This window comes from Cebidichthys violaceus, unplaced genomic scaffold (assembly GCF_023349555.1).
Source record: "Cebidichthys violaceus isolate CVI_PGR_0920_01 unplaced genomic scaffold, fCebVio1.0.p SCAF_23, whole genome shotgun sequence".
Lineage (NCBI taxonomy): Eukaryota > Metazoa > Chordata > Actinopteri > Perciformes > Stichaeidae > Cebidichthys > Cebidichthys violaceus.
This window is the reverse complement of record NW_027176406.1, coordinates 5480807-5491819: the sequence shown is the minus strand read 5'-3', so window position 1 is coordinate 5491819 and position 11013 is coordinate 5480807. Positions and strand designations below refer to the sequence as shown.

Sequence of the window (11013 nt, the reverse complement as noted above, 5' to 3'; positions counted from 1 at the left end):
TTCAATTAGTATGCTACAGCTTTTCCATATAGTGTCACGATACACTTGGCTTCAGGTGGCCCGAGATCGCACGAGGCAGAGGAAACTGACAGACAGTCTGTGCGTATGTACAGAAAGAGGTCCTTTGGGAGACTGTAATGGAACACCATTAGCTGAGTCACAAGCACCAGGCTGTATGGCTTTATTGCAAGCGGTGGCGCACTAACTGCCAAGTGCGTTTTCACCAGGATGGAGCATTTTAAACAAGACACACCCGCAGGCATAATGTCTGTCGCTCTGCCTCTGTCGGTCTGTCTGTCTGTCTCTCCCTCCCTGTCGCTCATACCGACATGTCCACACACACACATACACACTCCTGTCAAGCCCCTCCCTTGCCTCAGTCCTCCATTTTTTCCCTCCATCAACTCAGTGACACCCAGCAGTGGGCCGTGTCATTACAGGAAAAACAGAGCGAAGGAACGAGGGAGAATGTGGGGAGAAAGGAGGGAGGAACGTTGCAGAAAAAGAGGTAAAGAAATCGTGAGGGCATAAGGGAGAGATTTTAAAGAAGGGGTTAGGAGGGCGGGAGCTTGAGAAACGATTGAGAGGGAGCAAGCGGTGGAGTGACTGAGAAGTAAGTGAGGGACATGTGAGTGATTTCCTCAATGTCATGAGGCAACATGGGGGCGGTTGCAGCCACGGGTGAAAGAGCGGTGAAGCAAGCTTGATGGCCTACACATTTGATGAGAGGAACTGGTCCCCAGAAAGAGCTCAATAATTCAAAGGAGGGTGGAAAAAAAGAGGGTGGAGGAGAATGAGGTGGCAGAATGGGAGCTGCTGGCTGACAGGTGTTTAGAATATACTGTATTTACAGGGTTGCAGGGTGAGCAGGTGATTGTTGATCGCTCACAGGTCAGGATTTATCAATCAGCAGCAGCGCCACTTCTGCAGCATGTGGACGTCAGGCGTGCCAGAAAGAACCTTGCAGGTGAGCCAGTGTTTGTGGTCTAGAATTCCTGGCGCAGTTGCAGTGCAATGAAATCTGTCGCGCTTTGTTCCCAGGTAAGCTATTTGTGCAGGACATCACTCTGGAACAATTCATTCACACTGGCAGCCGTGCAGTATGGCCACAATCAGTGCTGCCACCAGCCTGCAGAGCAGACACAAGCAGAGGAATTATACTCTTATGAAAACCACAGGGAGTCCATTCAAAGCCCCAAAGCTCAATGCACAACTCCATTCTGTATAGCAAACACTATGTCATTTGTCTCAGCCAGCACAGTGTTCGGAATGAAAGTGAAGAAAATGTGCTGCAGATATAGCACTTCCATTTGCCTTGTGAAAGGTAAAACACCCAGGACTTACATAGCATGTAATGAGGGCGACACCGTAAGAAAAAGGAATGAAGGGACATTAATTTTGAGATTTTGCTCTTAGCTAAATTAATGTTGAGCAGGATGAGAATTAAAAAGAGGTCACGGTGGGTGAAGCTGTGACAAGAGGACACAGATTACAATTCTTCATAATGCAGTAGCTTTACATTTATTTTGAGGGGCCAAATTCTATTCTCGCCATGTTGAAAAGTTTAAGAAATCGGGAATTGTTGCCAAGTTGGATGATAATAGCCAAGCTAATTAGAAGCTGACTTCAATTAGGCATTAAGCAACAAGATAATCTCAGCCATTTCTCCAACCTCTAATTTGAGCGCAGATATTCATTTATGTGAAAAATGGTTTTCATTTTCCCACACGCATAAATATTCATCTCAGACTCGCTGAGATGGTGCTTTTCAGCTTGATAGGTTTCCTGACATTAAAGCTGGTGCTTGATGGGGCTGCAGTGCATCCTGCTGGTTGAGCACAAGCACAACAAGCCTCTCACCCTCCCCTACTGTTTGTGGCCACTTGACCAACTTCTGCTTTATCTACAGTCTGTCATTTACAGCCGGAGCTCTCTGCAAACTCAGCCCTGACTGAAGCTAAACTGGAATGCACCGCCTGATTTCGAGCAGGACTGATAAATCTCTGAACCTCCATCACTTTTCTCCGGCTCAGAGACTGAATTGGATCTTTGACTTGTAGAATTGACAGCCTTTGAATTATTTCGGAGTTGGCAAACACGTCAGTTGTGATCACATGACGAACCTACCACTGCACTGTGCTCAGATACAACTCGCTGATGAGACTTAGAACTGTGCTATTGTTGTTCTTAAGGCAACTCAGGAATCTTCTAAAGTTGAAACAACAGAGAGACAAATGTACAAAGCAAAGGAACATCAACAAATCTTCATTTGTCAGATGTGAGCGCAAAGGAATTAAAAAATGCCAAGGCAAACAGATGCACATACACAGCTTCCAAACTGAAGTCTGGGATTTGGAAGTGCAACGAACAGTAGTGTCTGCTCACACTAATTGTCCCTCCTTTACTGTACAGTCTGGTGTTAATTCATGTTTTATGGCAGAACAGAAAAACAATGAACAAAGAAAAATATTCTTAAACAACCTTGAAAGTAGTTGTTGTTTTTTTAATACACAAAATGGTCCTATTAAGTTTGTTATAAGTCTTTAGCATCGACTTCTGTTAGATTCCACCTTTTATCACTATTTTCACTTTCCTACTCAACAGTATTTCCAAAGTACTTCAAGTTTTACAGAGTAAGCAGAATTTTTTTTTGCTCAAGCACTCTAGTGGATCCAAACACTTTTGCACTCAGGACTCCTAGAAGACCTATGGGTGCAACTCTGTGATATTTACACGTGCATGCATGGACACAACTAATGGTATGAACACTGCACTACACTACTGAGGATACTGCAATGCAATTATCCTAATGTTCTCATGTGTAAGGGTTTGATCATTTATCCCTTGAGCAGCCCTGCAGTCTTTTGTTTATTCACGCTATTCAAAAAGCCAAAAACACATTTACATTTATACTGTAAACGCTCGCAATCAAATGAAGGCATAATCAAGTTCAAATGTGTTTCATGCAATATGAAGTACATCCGTCTATGATTATTAACTTAGAGGTGTTGAATGGGTCTGGAGGGGCTCACTTCAAGACAAATGGGCTATCTCGAGCTTGTTGCTGACAGAAGCGAATGCTTAAATCCACATTAGCCACAGGCATCAGCGCTCTGTAGTGTGCAACTGCTGAGCTGTTAGTGGTTCAGTCTGGCTTTAAATGCAGTACTTGTTCGCAAAGATCCCCGATATAGTTACCACATTAATGTAATTAATTTGTGGTAATTTACTTCATACTCTGGACTGAATCTCGCACCTCCAATAATGATATCTTTAAAAGCACTGCCCTCTACTGAGAAGCACTATTTTACTAACACATAGTGGTTACTGTGTTCAGTTGGCTCACTGAGAACATAAATATCCTCATTATTAGCCATTAAAAAGCTAATCTGGCTAATAGCCTTAAAGATGTTAGTAAACAGTATTTCATGAGATATTTTCAAAATATAATGCAATACAATGAACTATGCAATACCATAACTTTGGGTGCAGCAGTAGGATGTGACAGCTTTAATGGGGGTGTTATAGTGTCTAGAATGTCGCCATTAACATGATTACTGATATACACAAACATGATGCACTAGTCCAAATGAGTGTACGCTTGCCTAAAATCTGAAAGTGTGACTTTCAGAGTGTGATATTCATAGACTTTTTTTATGAATAGCATACATCAACGTGTTGTGGTCAGGAATGCTTTTTAAAATTGATGTGCTTGATGTTGTGATAAACGATTTGAGAATAGGGCTGGTTATGTATTCCTGCATGTCCCCATCCAGGTCCAAGCATACGAGGTGTTTGACCAGAGCCGCCTGAGGCAAGGAGAAGTAGTCCATGTGGATAACACAGTTTTCTCGTGGAGGCCTGAGCACCTTGGGGACAGAGTGTAGCCTCAGAGGCCGGTGCAGCCTCTCTGTGATGTCCAAAAGTCTTTGTGGATGAAGTTCACAAAGGCCAAGTATAGATTTTGCAACCAGGCACAGTCACTCTGTAGGTGTGAATATGGATCCACATTTGTACAGTACATTACTTCATCTTGCCTTTTGCTCTCCATCTGCAAAATGATCCAGCAGACTTTTTCTGTTTTTGTGAGTGACAAAAGACAGTCTCTCCTTGGCTGTCTTGTTAATGACAGCGCGGGGCCGGATAATATCTGCGTCGTGTCTCTATTCGGTCGGACTGAACTGATTATGCAGACCAGATTGCACTGGAAGATGATTCAAAATTCCTCCACATCCATTTCCAAGAGGGTGGCCGTGAGCCTTGGAGCAAATTAGACAGGTCCAGTTCAATCTCTCTGTGGGGAATTAGAAGGGCATCTGCCACTCTGTACAGCTCTCTATTAGCAGTAAAATGGCAGTCTTTCATGTAGAGTCTTGACATGCAGGAGTCAACGTCAAAAACACTGTTGAAAATGCCAGAGATCTATTTTTCAGATGCTAGTGGTTGTTGAGGACTCATAACTATAGTAGTTCTGTAAAAATACAATAAGTAAACTTCTGTAAAAACTGTTTTTGAATTAAAGGTTTAAAAAAGTAGAACTGTGAAATGTACTCTTTGCTCAGTGTAGCCTTACAAGACTTAACCAGAAAAGAGAACAAAAGTCAGAACATGCACCGCAAACTCCTCCACCGCCTGCTCTACAGGTTCAACCTCTTTGCTTGTTTGTTTTCAATGCAAAATATAACCAGCCCACTCAGCTCCTCAGGTTCCACCACACTCCTTAAATTGTGAACTGAATGAGCAACTGTGACAGGGATTGTTGTCAGAGTCAGTAGAAAGGTCGTACACACCTAAAAGAGTTCATAAGGGAATGTGGAAGTCACTGCTGCAGCATTCACCATGAGGGGTTCAGCTCGGTCCAGCATGTGCCAGTTGGTCACGCGACATTGTTGTGTGTTTGTTTGATTTGGATTACTTAGTGTGACTCCCAGGTGGCGTATTAAATAAGCAGATGGGATCAGACCGACACACACTTCACAAAACGTCATGGCCGCGCCCTTTTTTCTTAATGGGATACAAAACTAATCCTTCAGATAATCAACATATATGTTTGGATTCTAATTTTTTTAAGTTTGTATGCATTTATTTCTTGTTTGTTTCATAGTCATGTCGGTGAGCATTTCTATTTCCTCTTCCTCCCATGAGTGCAGTGCAGAGCGGCAGCAGTTAGCTAACCAGTGGAGCACCTCACACTCACATGCACTAACATGCACTGAAAGCATGTGCGGCCGACTGGCTATGTAAACAAAAAAAGAAGAAAATTGAATAACAACACACACAAAGGGAGAATGACTTCATTCTCTGTTTAGGTAGACTTTACTCCACTATATCTTTAGATAACTGATTTTGGCTGCTATATTAATGCTCTGAATCCCGTGTATTGCACCTTTAAATTGATTGGCATGTAACTCATTAAATACATATCTTCATATTAAATGGAGAAAGACAAAGGAGCCTGCAGGTTTTCAGTTTACGATTGCACAAGCAATGGTGCTTAACAGCTCCTGAAAGTCAAAATTAGTATAGAAAATGTAAGCTACCATGTGTTTGAGAATTTCAGTACATGCCATCCAGTAATCCAGTCCAATATTAAAACTAATACAGTTTAAAAGCTTCTGGGAGGTTAGAGAGGCTATTGCTATGCAAGTATTTCTCTGTTAACATAAAACATGGTTTGATCATTTTGCCTGCAGCGGCCCTCTGGCTTTGGTACTGTACATGTAAACCAGGCTCATGTTCAAAATGCTAAAGTCAGCATCTTTTAGAGTTTTCTTTAAACTTGCTGAATTTGCTGAGTTAGTGGCTCCACCTTAATTTCCAACCCAAAAACATGAAGGTAAATTGTTGTTCCACGTTGCACCTGATAAGAATGATTCTCTACACTGAATATTATCTTACACCTAGAAACCGCCGGCCCTAATCTGCACCACCAAGACTTTTTACACATTTTAGGTAAACAAACCTCAAAAATGTCCCTCAATGTAATGGATACACTATTGTATCTCCGTGCAGCTATAGATTGGGAGAAATAAAAAGCAAGGTGGTACAGAAGGGACATGAACACATTGAAAAAAAAAAAAAAAATTTTGATAATTCCATCCACTGGACTTTTACAGTGTAATTCACAGGAGGATCCCGGTGAGTGATGGTGTAATACTCACTTTTCTCCAGTGGACTGTGCTATTTCACTTTGACAAAACCTTTACAGTGAGCAGCGACACACTGCTTTGTTTTGGCACTAGCTAGAGCTAGTCTTTGCAGCCCTACCAAAACATAGTGAATCCTTTAAGTCTACTCTTTAGAAAGCACAGGAGCAGAGCTTGATATCACCCCCAAATGGAGTCTTTATATAATTTGCCCAAGCTACTCAACCACTAAACCTGAGGGTTTAATGTAGTCTCACATTGTAAAAGTTTGTTTTCATAATTGATCATTTGTTTTATGATTTGTCTTTCTAATCAGTCAGTGTTTCATCTATGAGTCAAAGTCTTCAATTGCACAGCACATGTGAAGATATACCTGTAACCTATATGGTCAGTAAGCTTCTGGGTGTTTCTGCTGTGTTATATTTGAACAAGCCCAAAAGCTTTTTTCACACCAGCCATCACATGGGAAGAGGAAGGAGGGTTTAATGAACATGAGTTCATTTATAAGATGCAATCGTCCTCCACCCTTGATGTTATATCCTCTTTTTTACCCCAATGTTATTGTTTTAAGTGACACAGCACTTCCTTAATTAAGATTTTGGGCGCCGGGGCTGACAAGGAATTGTCACTCCAAACTCCAAATGTAACAAAGATCAACAACTACGAAACAGAACATTCACTCTGGCGTATTGTCCCCAAAGAGTTTGTGAAAATAAGTCATATGATTGTTTAAAGTTGTCAACACAATTCAAGCAGCAGCACAAAAACTGTCACCACTTCCTCAACTGTGAACTTTGCTCATATAGGATCAGCTTGAAGGTGTGAAGGAGTGAAAAGCCACATGAGCACAGTTCCTCTTTATGCTTGTGAACAATTTTTTCACCGTTATATAAGGGAAATGTAATTTTACACTCATTGTGACATTTAGTACAGATTCTGCATTCAAAGGTATATTTTGGGTTATTGGTGATGCTCATGCTTTCACCATGGAAACATTCCAGATGTTTGTACATACACAATACAGTAAACTGGACGTTGTCAGCTGTAAATTGCAACACAAGTGAGTGTTAATCTACAATGTGAGGTAATTTAAATTAAATTCTCTGGAGGAATCAACACACTGGCAGATTATAAACTCAAAGGAAACTGCAGGAGTGAAGAAACTAGACAGATCCTCATGTTGTATGTATTCATATAGAAACTTTGCATTCTAATATGCACTACTTTCAGTTCCTGGGACCTTGTCACTGTGCTCTTAAAAAGATTGGGCTTAATAATAAGCTTTATTTCACTTTCAAAGAATAATGTTTTATGAACAGCATAAAATCAAAACTATAAAAAATACAGATCTATAAACATATGAATACTGATAGGATAAGCAATTCAATAAAACTAAATTTTAACAAAAATAATAATGAAATCATGTGTTTTAAAAAGACACTTAAAACAATAAACGCAACCCTACTCTGGTTTTAAGTTTTGACCTATATCACTAACAAAGACCCACCAGAGGATGTCAGTCTGAACTCAGGAGTAAAAAAAGTGGGATCTGGTCAGGAGTGGACTCCATACGGGCCATGAAAGTGATCATAACAGTCAACGTCTCAAAGTACTATTAAATGTTGAGTTGCTAAAACTGGGGTTAAAAGTGTAGCACAGCATTCAGAAACTAAATTTCAGTTTTGGCAGCTATAACGCCATGTACCTTCTTTCTTTGGGCCCCTTTTACAAGAGAGGAAGCAGAAGAGAAAAACAGGGAAATGGAATTTGGACAGTAAAACCCCTTTTATGGGTTTACTGACTTCTTAGTTTCCGAAGGTTACACCGTCACAAGAAAGAAAGACAAAAGTTTGACATTCTGTATTTATTCCACTATTTAATCCACTATGTATTCCTTGTTTCTCTCTCTGCTTCCATATCCAAACGAGCTTGATGGTGGGCTGGCAGGATCTAATAGCTCTGCCAGCAACTCCTTTATGTGGTTCATAAATTAAAAGGCCAGCATTTTGTTTCACCACCAGCCACCTAAGTATAGTAAATGTTTCACACATGGTGTCGTTTGGCAAAACTATTCACTGTGTGCAATGCTGTCATTTCCAGAAGATTGTCACACGCTTTTCAAAGGGTATTTTCAAGGTAGTGCAAATATATAATACAATAGCAATTAATAAAGTCACTTTTACTGACCAGGTAAATTTGCATGTGGAAGGACTTCAACGTTGTTCCACACTGGCGCAGCCACAAGGATTTCATCATATCAGTGTAGCAGCTTTTGAAATATTTATTGATGCACTCCCAACTGAAGCTTTTCTTTGGAAATAGAACATTTTGAAAAGACTAAGTCTCTGTCATACAAGGGGTTTGACCAGACTACTCAGTCTCCAATTTGACCTTTTTGTTCAGGGTTCGTCAGGAAGTTGTTGAGACAGCTGGAGCACATTGAGGTCCCTCCTCATTGTTTGACAATTCAGAAAGAAAAAGAAAGAAAACAAACAGAGCCAACACAAAACATCCAAAACTCTATATGCACACTATCTTGGTACGGACAGGAAGAAGGTCGTGAGATAACAGGATAAGCCCTGGATACTTGCCATGATCATAATGGCTGGAAATCGCTCTTTGAAAAAGGAGCCAGAATGAAACTGTAGCAAGGCATCATAGTTCAATTCGACAGCTCAAATGGAACAGATCCATCATTTGAATACAGAGCATGTACAGAGGTGATACCGAGCTCTGACCTCCTTGCAAGGATTCATCAAGCTCAGCGCCGCTTGAGTTGGGGAGCGATCACAACATCCTCCCCCAAAATTCATTACACAGAGCCTGAGAATGACTTTAATGTGGATTGTCTGTGCGGGCCAGTGGCATCAGTTGCTGCTCAGCTTAAATAGGCCGCCTCATTGTAAAGTGTGCATTCATATGTGGCACTGGCTACAGTGAATCACTTCTAATTTAACTGTAAATAAACTTGATTATAAAGTGGGTGCACTTGATTATGATAAAGTATGTGTGTGTGGTACTCTACTCCTGGATCATTTATTACCATTCCCCTCAGCGCTGCTCAGCGAGTGCTGTGTGCTCGAGATGTCACCAAAGAACAGGGCACAACTCACATAGCACATGATGTACCGTTACAGTGAATAAGTTTCTATGAGACGAGTCAGCTCGAGTTCCACTTTTTGTTTGTTGTGCGATAAATTAATATTTACCGCACAACCGCATATTTACATGGGTGGTGCGCGGTGTCTTAGTGATTTCGAGTCACAGTGTGTTTCATGTTATAGCCACCCTTTAAAAAGCTGCTTTTTTAATTGTTTTAGTGATTTTTAAGTGTTTCATTTCGTATTTCCTCCCAGTAAAGACTCAACCATAGGGCTACAGTGCAACTACTCAGATGCCGAGCTGTTAGAATAAAAGCTAAATTACATGATCAAAAGTGTCACATATTGTAGGTCATAACTGCACGGTCACCAATGTTGTTTTATTTGTCGAATGTGAGCATAATTAAATGCTGATTAATTGATCATTCAAACAGATGGAGTGGGCACCAGAAGCCTGTCACCAGTGGAACAAATTTTTGTAAAAATAGATTCACATTTAGAGCACATATACACTATCGGCCTATTTAAAGGCGGGGGGTTTCTAGGTCACGCTAATGTCAGTACATTTCAAGGTCCAACTGAGCATGCTCTGTTACACAGCTGTACACCGCCAGTCCCTAAAGGCCCGCTGTCTGTCATCTCCATTTTCCTACCCCCACAAAGCCCACCCCATTGTTTAAGAGTGTGAAATAATGCAATAATCACCCTGCATGTCAGTGATTCTTGGGACAGTGTGCCCAGACCCGAAAATGACCTCGCCACTGTGAGCTGGAAACAAGAAAAATGCCCGAAAATTCAACACTTTGTTTTGTTCCATTAGGTTGCTCTTGTGAAGGCTTATAGCATTTCCTCCTGTTTTTTTTTCATACTCAAGCCAGTACAGCACAGTCTGCATAAGTTCAGTTGTGTGCAACAGGGGTGTCACCTTGTGTCACAGACGTAGTGAACATCAAAAGATGTGTGATGAAGAAAAGAACATTTTGTCCCTTCGTGCAGGTTTCTCAGAGTTATATTTCCTCTTACTGACAATACTTTCATTTGACAGGCACCTTGTGAAACTTATGATAAAGATCGTGTTTTTTTAGCAGTTTGATTTATTGTATGTTGTTCTTCAGTTAATATTAATCGTTGACCTAAATTTGCTGCTTCTTTCCCTTTTATTGAAAATAAGTGCAGCATGTCTGCCCTCAGGGAGTGGGGAATTACATATACTGTAAATTCACTGTTCTTTGTTCACTTATTTCCAAATGAAGCTCAACATTGTGACCATTGTTACATTGTCTCAAACAGACGCACTCAGAGGCAAAAGCTATATATATATATATGTCATCGCCATAGTTCGCAGGCTGTGTGCTAAAACTCATGGGAGCTTATACCCACCAGCTGGACAATGACCAGTCTCATAAACTCCTCTTGACCCCCTTTCTCTCCCCTAACCTCAGAGTCCAACAGAGGGGAAATATACAGAGACATGAGCAAGACAGAGAGGGAGAAGGAGGGATAGAAAGAGAGATAAATTACCTTTGCAAAAACACTGTAAAGTAACACTTTAGTAACTTAAAGTTACTGAAAGTTACTTTTCAGTAACTTCTGGCTGCACTCCTCAACCAACCTCTGTGTCAGAGATGTGATTCAGAGAGAGAGAGAGAGAGAGAGAGAGAGAGAGAGAGAGAGAGAGAGAGAGAGAGAGAGAGAGAGAGAGAGACCCCTCCCCAGAAAAACTAGTCATCTCAGCATGTCACCTCATTAGTGAGAGCAGATGACGA

At 41.0% G+C, this 11013-nt stretch overlaps 1 long non-coding RNA gene across 1 annotated transcript; it reads left to right on the top strand.

Moving 5' to 3' along the window:
- Positions 1-435: 435 nt before the first annotated feature.
- On the top strand, positions 436-4446 carry LOC137878492 (uncharacterized). Its single transcript, XR_011103621.1, has 3 exons — positions 436-508; positions 854-967; positions 3777-4446. It is a non-coding gene; the product is annotated as an uncharacterized lncRNA (long non-coding RNA).
- Positions 4447-11013: the final 6567 nt, after the last annotated feature.